General features: G+C 50.7%; 1 protein-coding gene across 1 annotated transcript in view; it reads left to right on the forward strand.

Moving 5' to 3' along the window:
- Positions 1–25,117, forward strand: part of LOC139751828 (uncharacterized) — a 1,080,599-nt gene that overhangs the window by 136,568 nt on the left and 918,914 nt on the right.

Raw genomic sequence — 25,117 nt, forward strand, 5'->3', positions numbered from 1 at the left:
CTCTCACTCACCTCCTCCCCCTCACCACCCCAACTATCAACAGATTAAACAGCCTCGGTGGCATCACCACACATTCCCCGATGCACACGCGGCCTTGGAAGGAACAACTTCATGTGCTGTTCAGGATAACGCCACAGTGTGTTATCAATCCACCTGGCCAGTTAGAGTGATTCGGTCTTGGTGATGACGTGTTTCGTTGTAATTCACTCGCAGTGCTGGTGTGAGAAGGTGGTACGGTATAGCGAAAAGAGTAGCACAGTTCGGGGTGTGTCCCCGTCCGCTGACGAAGACGCTGTCAGTGTGGATCACCACCACGAACCCTCGCATCTGTCGCAACCACAAATGTATTCGAATAGATTTAGCATCACTCAGCACATATCTCGTTTCTTACCTGGAGAGAGAGAGAGAGAGAGAGTAAAGTTATGCAAATTACAGTCTCTCATACTCAACTTTCCCGTCGTTTAATTATAAAACGCACTTTTGGAAAAGGGCCAAATATAAAGTTGAATTGCATCGGGAAGGTTCGCAGAAAATTACATTGAATGATGATATAAATTTCAGGGGGTATACGTGGCGTGTATTGTGTTGGGTTTGGAGAGGAAAAAAAAAGGGGGGGTGGGGGGTAAGGTTTCAGAACTGTATGGATCATCAGCTTTACCCTGTGTGTGTGTGTGTGTGCAGGTCGGCCTACTGACACGGCCGTGTTAGACCTGCTCTTCTCTCATTGGCTGGAGATGTATGCACTGCTAACATTGGCCACCGTGATGGTTTACTGCCACTGGCTGGAGGTGTACACTGCTCTCATTGGTTTACTGCCGTTGGCTGGAGGTGTACACTACTCTCATTGGTTTACTGCCGTTGGCTGGAGGTGTACACTGCTCTCATTGGTTTACTGCCGTTGGCTTTGGAAAGATAGCGGACTGTCATTGGTGGACGTGATAGGTTACTATCCTACGTCACGAGTGATGGTTGACTGTCGTCTGTCACCGGCTCTCATGACCTCAGGAGATGGGGTTTTGAGTATGGCCGGGAGAGGAGCGTCTCCATGCGTCATGAAGTTGAGGAAGATTGGCTCTATGGCCTCCGCCAGCCAGGGGAGTTGGCTGTACCGCTGGCTGGGAAGGATTGGGAGAGCCATTGATTACACACGGTGGTGGCTTTGATGGTGGGAGAGATTGGCTGCGCCATTGACAAGGGAGATTGGATGTGTTATTGACAAGGGAGAGTGGATGTGTTATTGACAGGAGAGATTGGCTGCGTCATGGACAGGAGAGATTGGCTACGTCATAGACAGGAGAGATTGGCTGCGTTATAGACAGGAGAGATTGGCTGCATTATAGACAGGAGAGATTGGCTGTATCATGGACAGGAGGGATTGGCGGGTTGGAGGACGGAGTCCTGCCGGCTGTCCTCGGCTGTAGCGATGGGCTTTGGTTAGACAGGAGTGGCTAGGTCTGGGGTGCTTATTGTGGGGGGGGGGGGGAGACTCTCTGCTGCTGCCAGTGGTTGGACCGACGGCTCGTCACATCTCCCCCCCGCCACCAACCACCCACTCCACCAGCGACAATTCGCCAGCGATAATGGACGCCATAATTAACTCTGGGACCATTAGGGTGTCGATTGTTGATGTGTCTCATCATTGCCACCCACTCCCAGCCCGGCTAACGAAACGTTACTTGTTTGGGTTACGTAACGTTACTTGTTACGTAACGTTACTTGTTTGTGTTACGTAACGTTACTTGTTTGTGTTCCGTAACGTCACTTGTTTGGGTTACGTTATGTGTGTGTGTGTGTGTGTGTGTGTGTGTAATTGTATTAAACTCTGTACAGTATTGAGAGGGAAGTGGACATTCGTGCAGCCCCATTCCTTGAACACTTGTCATGTATTTTTTAAACAATTTTGTACGTTCGGCAATTTCATCACATGTACCCATCATACCCGCTACACTAGAACTATAAAAGTGCGTTTCATATTTTGTCACAAATAAGCTTCCCTATGGTATTTTCGAAGAACTGTTTACTGTCGACCTCATCAAACTGATGCGAAATTGTTTTTAAGCATCATCTGCAAACATATACAGGTACGAGTCCAATCCTCTGTGTGGGGAGTCATTTACGTGGATCAGGATGAGCAGTGGTTGGCCCAGGACACAGCCCTGCAGCACGCCACTGGTGACTACAACCAGTATTGAGATAGTAGTCTCCTGTAAGATAAGACATTTGCTTCCTTTGACCAAGATAGTTTTCTGCCCATCAAAGGAGTCTGTCCTTCCTACCCAAACCTCCGGAGTCTTTAACATCCTCCAGCAAAATTAGGCCATCCTCAAACTCTCTCAAGATTTTCTTGGAACATACAGGCCAAGCGTCCTTCACTTTTTGTCCAAAACGGAGCTCACACTCTCGTAGACGTTTGAGAGGCCCATTCTGCATGACCTCCTTTCCCCTGAGTTCGTGTTGTGTCTCACATTGGTAGTTTCTTGTGTGCAAGTTGTCAAGTTGGTGTCTGCTGGTTTCCGGGATTCGGGGGGCCTCCTCCTTGGCTGTCACTTCCAGCTGATGTCTTCCTGGTTTCCATGACCCAGTAACCTCCTCCAGGCGGTTCGCTTCCAGCTGGTGCCCCGCTGGTCCAGTCAGGACCCAGGAACCTTCTCCAGGCAGTCACTTCCTGGAAGTAGTCAACCATTTGCTTCCTGGAAGTAGTCAACCATTTACTGGAAGTAGTCAACCATTTGCTTCCTGGAAGTAGTCAACCATATACTGGAAGTAGTCAACCATTTGCTTCCTGGAAGTAGTCAACCATTTGCTTCCTGGAAGTAGTCAACCATTTGCTTCCTGGAAGTAGTCAACCATTTGCTTCCTGGAAGTTGTCAACCATTTGTTGGAAGTAGTCAACCATTTACTGGAAGTAGTCAACCATTTACTGGAAGTAGTCAACCATTTACTGGAAGTAGTCAACCATTTGCTTCCTGGAAGTAGTCAACCATTTACTGGAAGTAGTCAACCATTTGCTTCCTGGAAGTAGTCAACCATTTGCTTCCTGGAAGTAGTCAACCATTTGCTTCCTGGAAGTAGTCAACCATTTACTGGAAGTAGTCAACCATTTGCTTCCTGGAAGTAGTCAACCATTTCCTTCCTGGAAGTAGTCAACCATTTCCTTCCTGGAAGTAGTCAACCATTTCCTTCCTGGAAGTAGTCAACCATTTGCTTCCTGGAAGTAGTCAGCCATTTGCTTCCTGGAAGTAGTCAACCATTTGCTTCCTGGAAGTAGTCAACCATTTGCTTCCTGGAAGTAGTCAACCATTTGCTTCCTGGATTATCCTTTCCAGTGTTTTCCAGACCACACCCATTAGAGAGACCAGCTTGCAGGCCATCACCATTGACCTGAGCCTCTTTCTGTAAAGACAGGTAACAGCATTTGCCTCGCTTCCACCCCCTCGCCATTTTCCCTTCCCTCCAGCCACAATTGGAGCCACATTTCCAGCGGCCTGACAGGCGTCTGAACACACTTCTTTAGTGTACTGGTTACAGGGGCCTTGACCCTGCATGGTTCAAGGCCGTTTAGTAGTTTGCTTACGCCTTCTCCAGCAGCAGCTTCGGTGGTCTTTAAGACCTCCCTTCCCCCACTTTCCTTTCTCACTAGTGTTGGGAGTGTGGTGTATCTCCCTCCGTGGAGACACATTTGAAATTGTGGATCATTTCCTGCCATATCCTTCCATCATCCTCTACACCTCTTTCCTTTGTATCTCGTCACCTGATTACCTTCTCTTTAATCAGTTATTTGACTCTTAGATTTGTTGATAAGTCTTGGGTTATCTTCTGCCTTCATTGTAACATTCTGTTTAGAGTTTGTCAGCTCCTGATGTCTTATGTTTGTGTATTATTCCCAGTCCTCCCATGTCTATCAGTCAGTGGATTGCTGGTCTGCCTCCTTATCACGTTGTAGCACATCCCAAAGAACTTTCCGCTGTTGGACATTACGTTTTAATTTCTTATTCAACCTTCCCTCTGTACTTGCAGTTAAAAGAGTACCCATTTTCTAACTCTCTCATTGTTCTTTCCCCCAGACTATCCATTGCAGAAGTCTTTTATTAAGCCAGCAGATCTCCATTTCCCAATTAGTGTTGTGGAGGTTAATTTCCGTAATTTCCCATGATCATATCCCACCTCTTGGCGTCTGGTCTGATCTCTATACTCTCTCATGAACCATGTCATCAGAACTCAGGCTCTGAATGACCACTCGACTTTTCCCTGGTTGGTGGATGGGATCTGATATACTCACTGTCCATGCTACTGTGTGTGTGTGTGTGTGTGTGTGTGTGTTCATAGTGTAATGATAATGATGATGATGATACTGATAATAGTAGTAGTAATGATGATGATAATAATGGTAATATATCATGAGCCATCTAGCCAGTAGGTATATAATATTGTGGGTGTGGACGTGTAATACAATGGCCTGGAACTTTAGCTCCCCGAACGAGTAAAGGATCTTTTGCCTCCTCTCTCTTTCACACAGTGGTGGTGGTGGGTCAGGTGGGCGGTGGTGGGTCAGGTGGGTTATGGTGGTGGGTCAGGTGGGTGGTGGTGGGTCAAGTGGGCGGTGGTGGGTCAGGTGGGTGTTGGTGGGTCAGGTGGTGGTGGTGGGTCAGGTGGGTGTTGGTGGGTCAGGTGGGTTATGGTGGTGGGTCAGGTGGGTAGTGGTGGGTCAGGTGGGCAGTGGTGGTGATGATGGTGGGTGAGAGACGATGGTGAATCAGTTGGGCGGTAGTGGGTTACGTGGGTGTTGATGGGTCATGTGTGTGTGTTGGTGGGTGGTGGATGGTGGTGGGTTGTGGTGGGTGGGTGAATGGCGGTGGTGAGTCATCAGTACTGGGAGGGGGGGAGGGCTTGCTTGGGCTGCTGGCCGCAACACCGTAATGCTCTCGCCGCCAACCTTCTCCTCTTTAACCTCTCTCTCTCTCTCTCTCTCTCTCTCTCTCTCTCTCTCTCTCTCTCTCTCTCTCTCTCTCTCTCTCTTTTTTACTTTAATGTCGTCAGGGAGGACCATATAGACCTGGTACGTTTACGTTATGGTAATTCTTCTGGCTAAAGATATATTATCCTTTTTTCTCTCTCTTTTTTTATTCTTTTTTACAAAAACGTCTTCTTCAGACGCCTAAACTTTTAGGGACATTATAATACTATATGAGGGAACCGTAAGGAAACTTCAACCTTATGACGATAAGATGTATATAAGGAGGGGGGAAGTTACAGGCACTAGGCTTTGGCTGGGGGCGGTTGCCTCTGCGTAGCTATCGCTTGGTGAAGGTGTCCTTGCCTAGTAGGTCAACCACTGTGACCCAGCCAGTCATGCTGGCCTGACGGTGAAGGTCAGCTGGAGTCTTGCTGGTTTCCGAGACTCGGGAACCTCCTACAGGCTGTCACTTCCAGCTGAAGTCTTCCTGGTTTCCACGATCCAGTAACCCTCCCCCCTCCAGGCGGTCGCTTCCAGTTGTTGCCCGTTGGTCCAGACCCCAGGAACCTCTTCCAGACGGTCACTTTCAGCTGGTTTCTGCTGGTCCAGATCCCAGAAGTCTCCTCCAGGCAGTCACTTCCAGCTGGTGCCTGTTGGTCCAGGAAACAGGAACCTTATCCAGGCTGTCACGACCTGCTGGTGCCTGTTAGTCCAGGACCCAGGAACTCCCACCTGGCAGTCACTTCCTGTATCAACCCCTCTTCTTGCTGTGGCCCTCGTCAGGGGAGTTCTAGTTCGGGCAGGTGGCGACCTTGCTGGAACTTGTGCCATGTGGAGCACAGGTTATGATACCATGTTCCAGTGGTGTTCTTCCAGGCGAGGTAGTAGGTCCTCCCCTCCTCGCACAGCTGAGCAAGCTTCCAGTTGCTCAGGTACAAAGGAAGACCATCAGGGCAAGTGACGCACACTCGCGTCCGGTCTTGACTTTGTCAAGGACCAGCAGATAGTTCGCTTTGCCAGGCCATACCACTGTCCGGGTTGTCTGTAAAGTAAATCTCACTTGACAACGAAGGTTTCAGCACGCGATGGCCTCAAGATGTTAAGTTCGTCGACTCATTCACATCACGTGGCACCGCCAGCCTTATAGGTTCGTTGTTAGCGTTGGCTGAGGTTGATGGTTCCCTTTTGAAGTCGATCGTGGATGACATACGTTCCAGATTACTGGGTCCCAGGTTGCTCTCGCATTGCCCTCACCTCACCGCAGGCTCGCTTTCAGCTGCTGGAATCTGGATGGACCCCACAGGCGGCGTGGCTCCCGTGGGATAACTTGACGATGATCGGCTTCTGGACTGGAGCACCGTATGACCTACCACCATTCAGACCGTCAGCGGGTCACCAGAGAAGCTCTCGATTGCACCGATTCTCACCAGCCTCGGTGCCACGTACGGTAGGCCGAGTCTTTCCAGCCAGCGAGCGTTCCAGACCCGTGGACGAAGGTCGTGCACACGGTGTCCAGAGGAAGGCCCCCCCCTCCGCTTCTTGGGGAGAGGCCCCGTGGTTCGTCCAGAGGAAGGGCCCCCCGCTTCTTGGGGAGAGGCCCCGTGGTTCGTCCAGAGCAAGGCCCCCCCGCTTCTTGGGGAGAGGCCCCGTGGTTCGTCCAGAGGAAGGCCCCCCCGCTTGTTGGGGAGAGGCCCCGTGGTTCGTCCAGAGGAAGGCCCCCCCGCTTCTTGGGGAGAGGCCCCGTGGTTCGTCCAGAGGAAGGGCCCCCTGCTTCTTGGGGAGAGGCCCCGTGGTTCGTCCAGAGGAAGGCCCCCCGCTTCTTGGGGAGAGGCCCCGTGGTTCGTCCAGAGGAAGGCCCCCCGCTTCTTGGGGAGAGGCCCCGTGGTTCGTCCAGAGCAAGGCCCCCCCGCTTCTTGGGGAGAGGCCCCGTGGTTCGTCCAGAGCAAGGCCCCCCCGCTTCTTGGGGAGAGGCCCCGTGGTTCGTCCAGAGGAAGGCCCCCCCGCTTCTTGGGGAGAGGCCCCGTGGTTCGTCCAGAGGAAGGCCCCCCCGCTTGTTGGGGAGAGGCCCCGTGGTTCGTCCAGAGGAAGGCCCCCCCCGCTTGTTGGGGAGAGGCCCCGTGGTTCGTCCAGAGGAAGGCCCCCCCGCTTGTTGGGGAGAGGCCCCGTGGTTCGTCCAGAGGAAGGCCCCCCCGCTTCTTGGGGAGAGGCCCCGTGGTTCGTCCAGAGGAAGGGCCCCCCGCTTCTTGGGGAGAGGCCCCGTGGTTCGTCCAGAGGAAGGCCCCCCCGCTTCTTGGGGAGAGGCCCCGTGGTTCGTCCAGAGGAAGGGCCCCCTGCTTCTTGGGGAGAGGCCCCGTGGCTGCTCCATGGTCATGGTATTCCTCCTTGCTTCAATATGACCGCCAGGAGAGCAAGAGGTGTGACACGACCAGGGATGGTATAGATTGTTGGACATTCTTACGTTTTGCCGACATCTGGAACACTGGACGATAGAGACCACACTTTCCATGTTCCTTGCGAATCCCCGTGTCTCTTGAGGAGGTCTTCCAGTCCTGAGGCCGCTCCAAGGGCTTGAAGGACGAAGTGTTTCCTGAAGTGAGAGAACTAGTTCCCAGACGCGGGTCCTCGCGAGACGTCGTGACTGTTTCATCTGGTTCTGTTTCTTTCTTTTTCTTTCTTATTTTTTTTTCCTTTTTTTTTTTCTTCTTCTTGTTGCGGGAAGAGGGAGGGCGCGTTAATTGACTCGAGAGGAGATTTCAGACTCGCCTCTCCGGATATGTTGATTTTTTTTAAAACTTTTCAGACCAGAAGCAGCATAGTGGGAGAGTCAGTCTCTCTCTCTCTCTCTCTCTTCTCTCTCCCACATCTCGGACTCCTTCCTGTCACTGGGGATGGATGGTTGGTGATATCTGGCAGTACAGACGCGTGTGGCTTGGCATAGTCTTCCCTCCTCCACTGAGCAGAATTTGTTACATCTTTTGAACGATTGCAAGTGATTCTAATACACTGACTGTGTGGTGTTCAGACCCTTCGCTGTTTTGTGTCTTTGTCTCAGTAAATATATTGTGATGTTATCCCTATATATATATATATATATATATATATATATATATATATATATATATATATATATATATATATATATATATATATATATATTATCCCTGGGGATAGGGGATTAAGAATACTTCCCACGTATTCCCTGCGTGTTGTAGAAGGCGACTAAAAGGGGAGGGAGTGGGGGGCTGGAAATCCTCCCCTCTCGTTTTTTTTTTTTTTTTTTTTTTTTTAATTTTCCAAAAGAAGGAACAGAGGGGGCCAGGTGAGGATATTCCAAAAAAGGCCCAGTCCTCTGTTCTTAACGCTACCTCGCTAATGCGGGAAATGGCGAATGGTTTAAAAGAAAGAAAAAAAAAAATATATATATATATATATATATATATATATATATATATATATCTTTCTTTTCTTTCAAACTATTCGCCATTTCCCGCATTAGCGAGGTAGCGTTAAGAACAGAGGACTGGGCCTTTGAGGGAATACCCTCACCTGGCCGAATTCTCTGTTCCTTCTTTTGGAAAATTAAAAAAAAAAAAAAAAAAAAAAAAACGAGAGGGGAGGATTTCCAGCCCCCCGCTCCCATATATATATATATATATATATATATATATATATATATATATATATATATATATATATAGCCTTTTTTGTCTTTTCCTAGCGCTACCTTTGGGGGGGGGGGGGGCTATTTCACGAGTGGCGGGGTGGCGACGGGAATGGATGAAGGCAGCAAGTACAGATATGTACCTGTGTATATATGTATATGTTTGTGTATGTATATGTATGTATACGTTGAAATGTATATGTATACGTTGAAATGTATAGGTATGTATATGTGCGTGCGTGGGCGTTTATGTATATTCATGTGTATGTGGGTGGGTTGGGCCATTCTTTCGTCTGTTTCCTTGCGCTCCCTCGTTAACGAGGAAGACACAGCTATTAAGTATAATAAATAAGTAGATAAATAAATATAGATGTATAGAAGAGGGAAAGAGACCTAACACTGATGTAGGTGCGCAAGTGGACCGGGTTTTGAGGTCTAACTGGTAAGAGTTCATAGGTCGAACTGCTTTAGAAAACTGTATTCAATATATGCATGTAGAGTTAGAACCTCCATACAAGGACGGGTTAGAACCTTTGATACAATGTGAGGAAGGGATCAGGAAGAACTGACTTGCGTATGTGAAGGACACACTCAGTTTTATCATAAGCGACGTGACATAGCTAGGGCCATACCATCGTGGGATCCCTAACCCGCGTTAAATGTTAGTGGAATGCCAAATGGGCTTATTGTGTCGAGTGGTGGGATTTACAGATCCATCACAACCGGAGAGAGAGAGAGAGAGAGAGAGAGAGAGAGAGAGAGAGAGAGAGAGAGAGAGAGAGAGAGAGAGGCATATCTTTTATTAGAAATGCCAGGCCACCAGACTCGTTGCTTCTTGGTACTCAAAGGTCAGTAAAGGTCAGTAAGGGTCAGCCATCATGTCCAGGGGAGGTCATACTGTCGGGGTGAGGTGATTATTTCCCTCCCTTAATCCTCCACTCGTATAGGGAGGGCGGGCTGGTGACTGTGGATAGGTTCCGAGGGCTGGAGTACCGCACAGGATCCCACAGATGGGGGATCCTTCGTGTGAGATACGCAGGGGGATCAATTTCAACGAGATGTCTGAACCCAGGTAATCCACGAGTTCCTCTCCTTTGGGTTAAGACTTTTGTAACGTGTGGATGTGACGTCTCGTTGGATGTGGAGGGGACAGCGAGGGGGGTGGAGGGGGTGATGCCCTCTTTCCCATCGCCTTCTTTACATCTGGGTACTGTAACTACGTAATCACAGGTGTAAGTGCTCGTGATAGGGGTACTGCTATTACCTAACGACAGGTGTACCTACTGGTGTATATAGGTAACGTAATTACCTAACTACATGTGTAACTACACGAGTGTATGGGTACTGCAACTACGTAGCAACAGGTGTAACAACCAGGGGGACTATGGTTACCTAACTACAGGATACCTACTGTATGGGTACCGTAACTACGTAGTTACAGACGTAACTACTAGACTGTGCGCGGATGCTGTAACTTGACTAACTAATAACTACCTTCCTGTAGGCATACCGTAACCACGAGGATAACTACGGGTGTGTGTGTGTGTGGGTGTGTGTGTGGGGAGGTGAGGTGGGAGAGCAGGACCGTAGGACAGGAGTGTGGCATATCGTCCTCCTCCCCTGAACGTTCTGACTGCTTTAAGCTTTCCTCTGTGGTTGGCCATGACTCACCGACGACGCCTCCGGGATGTGTGTGTGTGTGTGTGTGTGTGTTCCTCTCCTGATGTTTTATGTACGTTTTGGCTCGCCTGCGATTGTGCCTTAACCCTGGCTGGGTCGTCCTCTCTCCCCACCAGTGGAGACTGGTGGGTGGGGGAGGAGCCTTCTGCTTTACTCTCCTGTCTCCATCTATAGTAGTGGGTGGGGGAGGAGCCTTCTGCTGTACTGTGCTGTCTCCATCTATAGTGGTGGTGTGGGGAGGAGCCTTCTGCTTTACTCTCCTGTCTCCATCTATAGTGGTGGGTGGGGGAGGAGCCTTCTGCTGTACTGTGCTGTCTCCATCTATAGTGGTGGGTGGGGGAGGAGCCTTCTGCTTTACTGTGCTGTCTCCATCTATAATGGTGGGTGGGGGAGGAGCCATCTACTGTACTGTGCTGTCTCCATCTATAGTGGTGGGTGGGGGAGGAGCCTTCTACTTTACTCTCCTGTCTCCATCTATAGTGGTGGGTGGGGGAGGAGCCTTCTACTTTACTCTCCTGTCTCCATCTATAGTGGTGGGTGGGGGAGGAGCCTTCTGCTGTACTGTGCTGTCTCCATTGGATGTCTCTTTGCGTGCCAGGGCACGTGGATGTGTCACGTGCATCGTCCCAGGGCACGTGCCACCGCTGACATCAGACGACCCGGGCGTCCATCCCAAATAGAATCTCATAAATCTTGAATTCTCTTTTTCCCTCCACCATTAAGGGCGACCCTCACTGTTCTCCCCCTGTGTGTGTGTGTGTGGGGGTGTGCGGCCGAGGCTGCAGTGTTCTCGGCCGGGGTAAAGAAGTGCAGTTGTGGAACACCATTTTCTTTCTCTCGTCCGGGGTGAGAGGCAAGCATTTTGGGTGCACAGAACACGTACACGTAGTTACCCAAGTTTCACTTTCACACACACACACACACACCTCGTTCCTTTCTCCCCCCCCCCCCCCAGGACATGTCGGGAAATGGAATTTAAGGGGAGATAATAATATCTGAAGGAAAATACATGAAATTACTTGTTGTTATTTCCGATATCGTGCAGGCAAATGGAGTGCAAAGGAAAGGGAACAGAGTGGCAAGACCCTTTTGAATTTCGGCTGGGCCCCTCTCAAATCTCCTTATCTTTGGGTGAATGTGTGTGTGTGTGTGTGTGTGTGTGTGTGTGGTGTGTGTGTGTGTGTGTGGGAGGGGGAAGGGTGTTAGGGGGAGAGGTCTGCTTCTCTCTCTCTCTCTCTCTCTCTCTCTCTCTCTCTCTCTCTCTCGGGAATTTTCTTCTGGGGCGTGTGGGGTTGGGGTGGGGGGTTGGTTAAAGAGAGCAATATTTCTCTCCTCCCGGATCTTTATCTTGCAAGGGAACGACAAGTGAACATTGTATTTCGTATCTTGAAATCCATACCAAGAGTTTTGTTGACTCGCTATATCCTAGAAGGCAGTGTGTGTGTGTGTGTGTGTGTGTGTGTGTGTGTGTGTGTGTGTGTAAACTGAATGTTGCTTTTTTTGTCTTTCTTTCCCGTGTAATCTGGTGGCGATTGCAGGAGAAACCTTTCCTTTTCAAGAGTCAGTGGATTCTCTGACTTCCTTTAAGCACGACTTTTCGCAACACGACCCTGGCCTGGTCGGTTTTTTTTTTTAGGGGAGGGTCAAACCCCTTAAATTGGTTCGGTCAGAGGTTAGGTCATTTTGTACCCAAAGGGTCATGCTGTCGAACTTCAGGGTCTTACTTTAGTAGGTCATGGTCGTACCTTCGTGCTTCAGGGTCGTACCGTTGCGCTGGAGGGTCGTACCGTCTTATTCCAGGGTCATACTATTGTGCTGGAGGGTCGTACCGTCGAACTTTAGGGTCGTACCGTTTGGCTGGAGGGTTGTACCGTCGAACTTCAGGGTCATACCGTTGTACTGGAGGGTCGTGCCCTCGAGCTTCGGGGTCGTACCTTCGTATTTCAGGGTCGTATTACTGCTGTGCTCAGGAGGTTAACCAGGACGTGCGATGGTGGTGGTGTGTGTTGGGCAGGGAACAGTGGTGGAACCTCCCAAGTTGGGGCCGTCCCTCCCACACTCTCTCCCCCGTCTTTTGCATCCTCTCTCTCTCTCTCTCTCTCTCTCTCTCTCTCTCTCTCTCTCTCTCTCTCTCTCTCTCTCTCTCTCTCTCTCTCACACACACACACACACACACACTCCTCCTCTCCTGTTCCATTCCTCCCTCCATCTTCCTCTCCGTCGTCGCCATTACCCCCCCCTCCTTCCATCCTTCCTTCTTCAGGAGCATCAGACATCCGGCCTTGGGCTGACTTGGGGGAGGCGTGGGGCGGTGGGGTGTGTCCTTCGCCCCTCCCGCTCCCCGCTGCCTCCGTCCCCCCAGTATATATATAGGTAGGTCATGATATACATAGGTTTAAGGCTCGCTCCCTCGTGTCCACTGGTCCTCCCCTGCAGTGTATAACTCGGCCTCAGTGTCTGTCATTATGGCTAAGCGTTGCCCAGCGAGAGAAGCTCTTAATTAACGCCATGTGAAAAGGGGGGCCTTTTCGAGAGTGTTTACGTGTCATGGCTCGTTAAGACTGGGGGGTTCATTATGGGGTCATGAACAGTAGGGTGGCGGAGAGACGCATCAAGGTCCTTTGGGTATGGTGGCCTGGCCTTTGACCTTAAGGGCTTGTGTCAAAGGCCAGTCCATCGTACTCAAGGGTAGGGTACCGTAGTACTCACGAAGGTTCACTCTCTGATTCAGGGCGGGCTGGAACCGGCCTCGAGCAGTGCTCTGGTGGCTCGGGTTGTTCTGTACCGCGAGTGAAGCAGCTTCGGTACCTGCGCTTCAGGTGTGGTTCGCCTGATATGTGGGGGTCGAAGATACCCGGGTGTGGTTGCATGCAGCAGCAGTTCAAGGAATCAGCCGACTCGTCCAGGATGGCCCATGAGGGAGGGAACTGCTTCATTACCGTCCCGATACAGCAGCGTGTCCGGAACGGGGTATATACGGAGACGAAGATGCTGAGAATAGAAGAGATCTTCGAGATTATACACCACGCTTATCATGGGACGGTCCGAGGGCGAGCGAAACAGTCTCATTAGTCCCCGAGAGGGTGTCGGAATAGGCAGGGTTCGGTGTACTGCTTCGAAGCCGTGCAAAGCGTCGTGTTGTGAGTTCGGATTCTGGGTTCACTTGGGGAGGGGGAGTGGTGCGTTGTTGCCACTCATCGCTAGAAGAGGGAGAGATGTTGAATGGGTTATACAAGGGCTAACCAGATGTAAGAAGGATTGCCACTTGTGGCTGTGTGAAACCGCAATCTTTTTTCGTATTTGAAGAGCTTCGGTGTTGTACACATACCGTGATCATGGTGTATAGAGCTGTTGCATGATGTGGTCATTCCTACGTCTGTCGCTGTGTGTGTGTGTGTGTGTGTGTGTGTGTGGACACATTCTTGTTAGCTCGAAAACACAAGAACACTCCGTGATAGAAACTTTATACGCGTCCCCGGTGTAACCAGCTTCATCAGAATTTGTGGCACGTACAAGCGTAGATTTGCATATTAATTAGGGGAGAAAAAAAGAGACTCATTTTGTTCAGCAACTGCTACACGCTCAGGAGCGCTGATTGAGGTTGAGATTTATATCATAACCGTGTATTTGTTACGTAAATGGTCAGAAAGTATAAGGTTTTGGAGGGATTAGATCGTCTTTTATCTTTGAATTAAACTCTTGTTCGGACTCGAGGCTTCGTAAGTCCCGCCTTCTTTTCCTACTGTAGGAGGCGAACACCATGCCAGGAACGCAAATCTTCCGTTCTCCTTTTTCTAAAAGCCCTTCGTCAGTGCGGGTCGTGGCTGGGATTTATTCCAGACTTCACGGAGACTCCGCCGGGAAGGGAGGTAGACCGCGGGTAGTGGGGTGAGGTCACCGTCAGGCAGGTGCTGTGGGCGTAGGTGTGGGAGGCAGGAGTGTAGATGGGGAGGCGGGAGAGATGGGAGGAATGGATGGATTCATGGGTGACTTGGGGGGGTGTTGAGGTAGGGCGGTGTTGGTGGGGATGGATGGAAGAGGATAGAAGGGTTGGGGTGAGGCGGAAATGGGTGGCGTGGAGTAAGGTGTTGAGTGAAGGTGATTAGATAAGGGAGACTGGGCTGATTAGGAAGGGTAAGGGGCGAGAGAGCGAGAGGGAGGGAGGGAGTTAGATACACAAACCACACAGAACCAAGGTCAGAGAGAAGTGCTCTGGCCTTAACACTACTTAAGGAATAGACAAAAAAAAAAGAGAGTCCCTTTCAAATCAGTAGAAAAAAGGAACAGCAAAGCCGAGGCTCCCTCCCCTACCCTCCATTCCCCTCCGGCAACACGCTTGGCGGGAAAACAGGTATGAAAAAAGAAATACCTTGCAGGAGTAGAATGCCCAATGGAAATTTTCCATTGGAAAGTCATAAGGTAGAATGAACATGAAGAACATGTCACGCATCCCGCTATCACCAACGACACGCATCCCTTCACTTTGTGATACACAGACAGTAACAAGGGTATACACCTTGTGCTCCAGCCTCTCGACTTGCCAATGCCTATATTATTCCAGTTGCTGGAGAGAGAGAGAGAGAGAGAGAGAGAGAGAGAGAGAGAGAGAGAGAGAGAGAGAGAGAGATCGTGGGTAAGGATAGATGGATGTGGGGGAGGATGGAGGGGAGGGGATGATGTCTTGAGTCATGGGGACGGAGTCAGGGTGTGGAGACATATGGTGAGGCTGAAGGCTGGCTTTGCCCAGAGCCTCAGACAGATTGACATCGCTTTATCCTGCCTCTCCTCCGTCTCGACCCCTCTCACAACCACCCACCCCACCACACACACCCCCTTCCCTCTCTCTCTCTTCCCCTAACGAGCGTCCCTCCCCCAGGCCTGGCCCACCCTTCCCCCTCACTACTCCATCACACCCTCCACCATCCTCCCCTTCCCTTCCTTCGCTATGTTCAACCCTTCCTCTCTCTCTCTCTCTCTCTCTCTCTCTCTCTCTCTCTCTCTCTCTCTCTCTCTCTCTCTCTCTCTCCCCCCCTGGATTACCCAGCGTCATACTGAGTTGCTAATTATACCCCGCCAGTGTTTGCCTCCATGGGAGAGAGCTGGATGTGCCTTGAAAAATGATAATGCACACACACACACACACACACACACACACACACACACACACACACACACACACACACACACCTCTTTCAGTGCAGGTGTCCCAGCGTGACACACACACACAGAGCCCGGCCGAAATCTGCGACCCAGTAAGGGGGGGGGGGGTAACACCAATTTATTAAAGGTACTTGTTATGCCGGCCGGCTTCCGTCGGGTATCGAACGGGGCGGTGTTGGCGGCGGGGAACGCCGCGATTGGCGGACGCCATCAGGAGCGTCCGTCCCCCCCCCCCCCCCCGGCTCGCGAGAGGGACACCTGTTGCATACAGATGCCGGCGGCCAGGCAGGGTATAGGTGGGCACACACACTGGGCCCCGGCTCGTCCACAGTGTGTGTGTGTGTGTGTACAGCACCGTGTCGTGTGCGATGATGGCTTGCAGGAACTTTGCTGGAGGGAGACAAGACTCTTAGCTCGAGGTTAATTATCTTGTTTGCCGAACCTCCGTGGAATTTATTGAAGGGAGGAGGGAGAGGAAGGGGGGGCGGTGTAAGTTGGCTTGGCCTTAATTATCGTGCGTCTGTGCTGCCACCTTGAGGAGGGAGGGAGGGAGGAAGGAAAGACGTATCGTATTTTTCTACGGCCACACAGCTGTGCTGGAACACAGGGGGGCGGAGATACCCCCAGGGGGAGCGGAATCACTCGGGACTCCCTGTTCATTAGCCGTGCCTCTCTAAGGGGCTGGTGGTCTGGGCGAGATTGATCATGACGAAAGGTTGCGGAGGAGGCTGTGTTACACGCCAGCCAGGTCCTGTACCCACCCCTACACGCCACACCGCCAGCCAGGTCCTGTACCCACCCCTACACGCCACACCGCCAGCCAGGTCCTGTACCCACCCCTACACGCCACACCGCCAGCCAGGTCCTGTACCCACCCGTCCCTACACGCCACACCGCCAGCCAGGTCCTGTGCTCACCCGTCCCTGCACGCCACACCGCCAGCCAGGTCCTGTACCCACCCCTACACGCCACACCGCCAGCCAGGTCCTGTGCTCACCCGTCCCTACACGCCACACCGCCAGCCAGGTCCTGTACCCACCCCTACACGCCACACCGCCAGCCAGGTCCTGTACTCACCCGTCCCTGCACGCCACACCGCCAGCCAGGTCCTGTACTCACCCCTCCCTACACGCCACACCGCCAGCCAGGTCCTGTACTTACCCGTCCCTACACGCCACACCGCCAGCCAGGTCCTGTACTCACCCCTCCCTACACACCACACCGCCAGCCAGGTCCTGTACTCACCCGTCCCTACACGCCACACCGCCAGCCAGGTCCTGTACTCACCCCTCCCTACACACCACACCGCCAGCCAGGTCCTGTACTCACCCCTCCCTACACGCCACACCGCCAGCCAGGTCCTGTACTTACCCGTCCCTACACGCCACACCGCCAGCCAGGTCCTGTACTCACCCCTCCCTACACACCACACCGCCAGCCAGGTCCTGTACTCACCCCTACACGCCACACCGCCAGCCAGGTCCTGTACTCACCCGTCCCTACACGCCACACCGCCAGCCAGGTCCTGTACTCACCCCTACACGCCACACCGCCAGCCAGGTCCTGTACCCACCCCTACACGCCACACCGCCAGCCAGGTCCTGTCTCCTAGGGTATGGCTGGGAATGAACTTAACTCATGCGTAGATAAGCGTTATCATGATCTTCAGAAGTACGGGCCATTGTTATGTCAGTAAGTATATACGATTTATTGGTGCAGTAACCGCATCCCCTGGGACCAGTGAGATACAAGATTCCATTATCGAAATGTCCCATTATCGGATTTCCATATTCGTGTTTATTTCCTGTTTTTTAAAGAAAATATGATGAACACTTATGTTTAAGATCTAAAAATTTTTTCTCCAATGATTGATTTTTGATTGTAGGTATTTTGCGTCTGTCCGTAGAAGTGTGTTGGGGGAATCTTTTGTGTCACTGTGCATAAATGAAGACTTGGAGCATTTTCGTTACCCCCTTCAAGCACAAGGGTACGATTCTTGAGCTTTTTGGAACGATCAGTACACACACACACACTCACACTCACATACGAGTTGTCGGTGGAAGAGGAAAGAGAGGTGTATGGGTGTTACCTGCAGGGAAAGAGTGCGAGTGACTGAGAGATGTACAAGAGAAAGCGGCAGGTCAAGAGAAAGTTCCATGGGCTGAAAAAGAGGACAAATGACAGTTAGCGTGTGAAAGTATTGGCAAACTTAAGGGAGAGTAAGAAAATGGTTTGGAAGGTTGGTGAATACTGTGAGAAGAACAGGAGAATGAATAGGAGCATTGGAGAAGGGAACTGTTGGGAATGGTGGAATGTCTGTTTAGGGCTAATGTATGAAGGCAAGGGGAGCAGAACTGAATGATGGAATTACAGGTTGTAAGTTTGGGTATAGCAGTATGGAAGAATGGTGATAGAGAGGCTTGTGACATGCACTGAACATTAGAATGTAAGGGGGAACAATGTGGCTTCAGGAATGGTAGATGTGTGGGTCAAGAGTTTGCTTTGAAGAACTTGTTTGAGATATACTCCGAGAAAGAGCAAGATATGTTCGTGGAATTTATGAGTCTAGAGAAAGCGTATGACAGAGATTCAGTACGAATATATTGTGTGGAAGGAAAGATACCAGCAGCAGTGAGAGGTGTTTTTATTAGGAGATTAATGTGTGTGCGTGTACGAGTTGGAAGAGAGGAGGGTGCGTGGTTGGTGGGTCTGTGGCAAGGGTGTGTTATGTCGCCATGGCTGTTTAATCTGTGCATGGATAGTGTATTAGGGGAGGTAAACGCGATGATCTTGTAGAGGGTTGGAGGGGTGGAGGTGGGGGTTTGCAGAGTCTGGGTCGGATGGGGGATGAGGGAAGGGGGCTGGGAGTGGAGCCAGTCATGTTTGGTGATGACACACGCAGCTCTGATGTCAGACACGAGTAGGAAATTTGGCGACACTGGTGTCCGAGACTGGGAGAGCATGCGAAGGGAGAAAGCTGAGAGTTAATGTGTCTATAAGTAATGTCATAAAGTTTGGAAGGGGAGAGGGACACGTTGGTCGGGGCGTGAGAATGAATTTGGAGAACCCGGAGGAACTGGAGTATTTTAGACACCTGGGAGTGTGGACATGGAAGTGGATGGAACCACGGGAGCTGAATTAGCCATAAGGTGGGTGAGGGGGGCTAAGCTTAGTCCTGGATGCCTTTAAGAGGGTGAGGAAGGAGAGCTTGGTGTCTGTGAAGGCAACGGTGGGTATGTTTGATGGTACAGTAGTCCCGACGGTGTGGGATGCGTGAGAGGTAATCGCGGGAGAGGGTGGACATGCCGGGAAATGGAATGCTTGAGGAAAGCATGTGGTGTGAGGAGGGATGATCGAATGAGGAATGATAGGGTAAGAGAATTTGCAGTGGTAGTGAGAAGAGTGTGGTTAAGAGAGCTGAAGAGGGTGTGCGCGGACGTATAGAGAGGGTAGGTGAAGAGAGGTTGATGAAGAGGGTTATACGTGTCAGGAATGGAGGGGACGAGGAGAAGAGAGAGAGAGAGAGAGAGAGAGAGAGAGAGAGAGAGAGAGAGAGAGAGAGAGAGAGAGAGAGAGAGAGAGAGAGAGAGACCCAGCTGTAGATGGAAGGAGTGGAGTGAAAGGTGCTGCTGTGAGTGGTCGGGGTCTGAACATCCTGGAGGATGTGAGGAAGGCACGAGATAGAACAAGTTCGAGCGACGTGGCATACAGGGGGCGACGAGTTGTCAGTGGGCTGAGGCAAGGCATATGAAGCGGTCAGGGGAAACCAGAGAAAGGTCTGTAGGGCTTGGCTGTAGATAGGGGAGCTCTGGTTTCTGATCGTGACAGTTAGAATATATATATATATGTATATATATATATATATATATATATATATATATATATATATATATATATATATATATATATATATATATTCCTATGAGTCCACGGGGAAAATGAAACATAGGAATATCTTGATCACACGCAAAAATTGTGATCCTTTCCAATATATATATATATATATATATATATATATATATATATATATATATATATATATATATATATATATATATATGAGATTTGTCGATTGTGGCGCATTTGGTATGCCATCTTGCTAAGTGCCATCTCGGGTATATTTTTGGTAAGATAACTTTAGAATTTAGTTTAAAAATAACGTGGACGATTGAGTCCTTTTTATAGGAGAAAAGTTTAGCCAAGCGAGCGAGGTGGCGCTGATGTGTCCCGACTTTATCAAGGGGAGCATTGATGTGGAAGTGTGGGTGATGAAGGGATGTGCTGGTGCAAGTGTGGGTGATGAAGGGATGTGCTGGTGCAAGTGTGGTTGATGAAGGGATGTGCTGGTGTAAGTGTGGGTGATGAAGGGATGTGCTGGTGCAAGTGTGGGTGATGAAGGGATGTGCTGGTGCAAGTGTGGGTGATGAAGGGATGTGCTGGTGGAAGTGTGGGTGATGAAGGGATGTGCTGGTGCAAGTGTGGGTGATGAAGGGATGTGCTGGTGCAAGTGTGGGTGATGAAGGGATGTGCTGGTGCAAGTGTGGGTGATGAAGGGATGTGCTGGTGCAAGTGTGGGTGATGAAGGGATGTGCTGGTGTAAGTGTGGGTGATGAAGGGATGTGCTGGTGGAAGTGTGGGTGATGAAGGGATGTGCTGGTGCAAGTGTGGGTGATGAAGGGATGTGCTGGTGCAAGTGTGGGTGATGAAGGGATGTGCTGGTGCAAGTGTGGGTGATGAAGGGATGTGCTGGTGTAAGTGTGGGTGATGAAGGGATGTGCTGGTGCAAGTGTGGGTGATGAAGGGATGTGCTGGTGCAAGTGTGGGTGATGAAGGGATGTGCTGGTGGAAGTGTGGGTGATGAAGGGATGTGCTGGTGGAAGTGTGGGTGATGAAGGGATGTGCTGGTGCAAGTGTGGGTGATGAAGGGATGTGCTGGTGGAAGTGTGGGTGATGAAGGGATGTGCTGGTGCAAGTGTGGGTGATGAAGGGATGTGCTGGTGTAAGTGTATGTGGTGAAGGGATGTGCTGGTGCAAGTGTGGGTGATGAAGGGATGTGCTGGTGCAAGTGTGGGTGATGAAGGGATGTGCTGGTGCAAGTGTGGGTGATGAAGGGATGTGCTGGTGTAAGTGTATGTGGTGAAGGGATGTGCTGGTGCAAGTGTGGGTGATGAAGGGATGTGCTGGTGTAAGTGTATGTGGTGAAGGGATGTGCTGGTGCAAGTGTGGGTGATGAAGGGATGTGCTGGTGCAAGTGTGGGTGATGAAGGGATGTGCTGGTGTAAGTGTATGTGATGAAGGGATGTGCTGGTGCAAGTGTGGGTGATGAAGGGATGTGCTGGTGCAAGTGTGGGTGATGAAGGGATGTGCTGGTGCAAGTGTGGGTGATGAAGGGATGTGCTGGTGCAAGTGTGGGTGATGAAGGGATGTGCTGGTGCAAGTGTGGGTGATGAAGGGATGTGCTGGTGCAAGTGTGGGTGATGAAGGGATGTGCTGGTGCAAGTGTGGGTGATGAAGGGATGTGCTGGTGTAAGTGTGGGTGATGAAGGGATGTGCTGGTGCAAGTGTGGGTGATGAAGGGATGTGCTGGTGCAAGTGTGGGTGATGAAGGGATGTGCTGGTGCAAGTGTGGGTGATGAAGGGATGTGCTGGTGCAAGTGTGGGTGATGAAGGGATGTGCTGGTGCAAGTGTGGGTGATGAAGGGATGTGCTGGTGCAAGTGTGGGTGATGAAGGGATGTGCTGGTGCAAGTGTGGGTGATGAAGGGATGTGCTGGTGTAAGTGTATGTGGTGAAGGTGGAGGTGCTTGGGAGGAGTGTGGTGGTGATGGTGGCGGTGCTTGTGAGGCGTGTGGTGGTGATGGTGGCGGTGCTTGGGAGGAGTGTGGTGGTGATGGCGGCGGAGGGAAGGCAGAGACGAAGGCAAGAAGATGATCCGGATCATCCTCGGCTGCACCACATCGAAAGAAACTCGCCATCTTGGGCAAAACCCTCCACCACAGCCTACCACCGCAGCACCAGCAGCTGTGGCGGATCCTCCTCCTCCTCTCTTCTTCCCCGTCCGTCGACTGCCTCTGTCATCTGCGGACGATCTCGTAAGAACGCGGGTTCGCATCCAGTTTAGATGTTTTTGTTTTTCTGTACCAAACATTTTATCCGTGTGATCAAAAGGGTATCAGGGATTATAATTTTTCGTTCCGTCATTCCCGGGAGCAGGACGACCCTCCCCTTTTAGGTGTGTGTGTGTGGGGGGGGGTGTCAGGTCAAAGGTCATGCCATCGTTACCCAGGGATCGAAGCGGTCTGGCTCAGCTTGCCGGACCGAGCGAGAGAGAACGGACGCATCGAACTGCAGAGAACATGTTCTTTGACGCACACGACCCCCCCCACACGCCACCTGAGTGATGCGTGTGGACCAGCGAGAGGACACCACGACGCCCCCGTAGGGGAGGACCTGCTCTTGGTGCATCCGCTTTGAAGGATGAGGTGCGTCGCCTGGTGGATGTGTGACTCATCAGGCGTGTGGTTCCAGCCCAGCCCAAGGTGGACGACGTCCCTAGATGTGGATCACATCGGACGTGTGGTTCCAGCCCAGCCCAAAGTGGACGACGTCCCCTGGAGGATGTGGCTCACGTCGGACGTGCGGCTCCATGCCAGCTCAAGCTGGACGACCCTCCTGTGTTGACGAGGAGCGACCCCGGTTCCCGTGAGAGGAGAGGTGATCCGTCATTAGCAGGGCGGGCCACGCTGGAGCATACTGCACTTCCCTCGCTAAATCCAGACCCTAATCCGTGGGAAGGCGGGCGTCTCCTGGGAGGCAGGAACCGGCGGGTTGTGGACAGAGATGATGGAGTGAGTGAGGGAGGGAAGCGGTTCAGGTGAGGGGGTTTTCCTCGTGAATGACGTCAGTATCCATGGGACTCACAAGCATGGTGATGACCCCCTGAGTATGTACGTTGGACATCGTCGTCTGAACCTGACGGTGTCTGGAAGTGCTTGAGGGAAGCCCCTTTGCTTCCATGGCGGCTATGGATGCGTCTCTCCTCTCGAACGCAGTGCAGGAACTGTTGCCTTCCTGACCCAAGGAAGTTGTCACCTGGCAAGGATCTTCAGCATGAAGACAGTGCTGAAGCGACAGGAAACTCGAGGAACAGAAAGGGAAAAAGATATTGGTCGACTCCATCACCCCACCACACTTTTAAACACTCGTCTCCATAAGACCCGAAGACACAGACTGCCAGTGATAGACTTCAGATTTACCCTGACGCAGAGCATTGGTGTTTCATCTCGGTGAGTTATCCAGGTGTTCTTACTCCCCACTCACGCATTCGGGTACCTGGGCTTAGCAGTAAATCGAAAGTTGTCCTCAGGGTCCAGGATCGCTGCTCCTCTATCGTATATATACTTTTGCAGTTTCTCTTTTAAGTCATCTTTTTTTTTTACCCGTGCTCTGATCTCCTCCTTATGGGGGAGGTCGCTACCTGCACTCAGGACCTGTACGTACGTAAATTTGAAAGATATATTTCATTCTACGTTTGTGACTACGTCCGGGCGGGATTTCCGTGATCTGAGCGAATTCCAAGTTTCGTTCGGCAGTCATCTGTGATGGCCGGTGGGTATCTGTAATACCCTGATGTTACGTCCGGATGGGGTCGTTACACCGTGACAGTAATGCTGCCATTGACTGCGGTGGTTAAGGTCGAATTACCTCCGGGAAGATGTAACTCACTGACGGCGGTTATGGAGCCGGTAAAGCATTGTAGAAGAACGGAGGCTCTCGCTCACTCTCTTCATCTGGTCTCTGGAGGGTTGGGTAATGGCGCTGCGTTGCCTCGTCTGCCTCTACTCTAGGGTGTATTTAGGTCTTGAGCACGATGGTATTGACCCTTGGCTGTGATAGCCCCCGATCGTGCATCTGACCTTTGAAGGTAAGGGGTAAGAAAAGGTCAGGGCATTAGTGCTCGTGGGAAACCTAATGGTACAAGACGAGGCTATCTGCTGGAGGATAGTACTGGTGTCTTGAAGTTTTAATCGCATTTGTAGTAAAGACAGGATAGGAAAGTTAAGGAGGCACCTCACCACCCACCACTCCCTCCGGCTCACCATCCAGCAGCCTGAGAAGGGACGCCATGGCGAGGGTATACTGCCTTGGGGATTTTGTAGGGAGAAGGTAGAGTCTACTGTCAGGGTACAGTGTGGGTTAAAGTGGTGGGTGTTCGCACTTGATTGTGGTCGTGGAGCACTTACACTCGGATAGCGTGCCACACCAGACTCTCCCGTACGGTGTTGTATCACACTAGTTTAGTTTCTAACCCCAATCTCTTGATTTTGAAACCCATTTTACCACGCCAGACTCTCTTTTGCTATCCAGTGTCACTCTAATTTAGTTTCTAACACCAATCTCTTGATTTTGAAACCCATTTTACTACGCCAGACTCTCTTTTGCTAACCAGTGTCACTCTAATTTAGTTTCTAACACCAATTTCTTGATTTTGAAACCCATTTTACCACGCCAGACTCTCTTTTGCTAACCAGTATCACTCTAATTTAGTTTCTAACACCAATTTCTTGATTTTGAAACCCATTTTACCACGCCAGACTCTCTTTTGCCAACCTGTATCACACTAATTTAGTTTCTAAACACCATTTTTTTTTCTTTTAAGCCTAATTTACTAGTCTTGATTCTACGACCCTCAAGAGGGCTTGAATTAATCGTACATTGTCAGAGTGTGTTAAGATTATAATGTTGCTGTTATGTTGGCGAGAGAGAGAGAGAGAGAGAGAGAGAGAGAGAGAGAGAGAGAGAGAGAGAGAGAGAGAGAGAGAGGCCCTTGCTCTATACGAATTATCTTTTACTGTCCGAGGCGAAGCGGGTGTTGGCCAATGGTCAGTTCCCAGCCGACCGACAGCAAGTATAAAGCAAAGCTCCCTAATGACCTTTGGAAATGGACAAGACCGTAACACACACACACACACACACACACACACACACACACACACACACACACACACACACACACGGGGTTGCACAACGTGTGAAGAGTCACCTTCGCCGGGGCTGCATCACCGTCACGTGATGAGCCTCTCCTGCCCCTGCTACTGAGTGTAGTGTAGCGTGTGAGTCCACGGTGGAAAATGAAACACGACAAGTTCCCAAGTGCACTTTCGTGTGATAATCACATCATCAGGGGAAGATACCAGAGAGAAGTATAAGTCAGTCAGTTGATATACAACGAAGAGATGAATCTGGATATAGCGTAGTTTGGGATATATTTTGACCGGATATACTGTATGTGGACATTTTACACGTCTGTGTTAGGTGTACGTCCCACACTATATCCTCCTCATCCCATTGTTATGTTCCTCCTGGTGAAAGAGACTTGTGGGTAAGTACACACTGTGGGTAGTGTGGGGTAGGTGGGCACTCTGGGGTAGGTGGACAGTGTGGGTAGGTGGTCAGTGTGGGGTAGGTGCCCTTCTGCAGTGGGTCGCATTATATATATATATATATATATATATATATATATATATATATATATATATATATATATATATATATATATATATATTTATTTATATTTTTTTTTTCGAGTGGGGTGTTTTCGGAGAGGGGGGACCAGAAGGCAGGAGAGAGAGAGAGAGAGAGAGAGAGAGAGAGAGAGAGAGA

This window comes from Panulirus ornatus, chromosome 12 (assembly GCF_036320965.1).
Source record: "Panulirus ornatus isolate Po-2019 chromosome 12, ASM3632096v1, whole genome shotgun sequence".
NCBI classification, from domain to species: domain Eukaryota; kingdom Metazoa; phylum Arthropoda; class Malacostraca; order Decapoda; family Palinuridae; genus Panulirus; species Panulirus ornatus.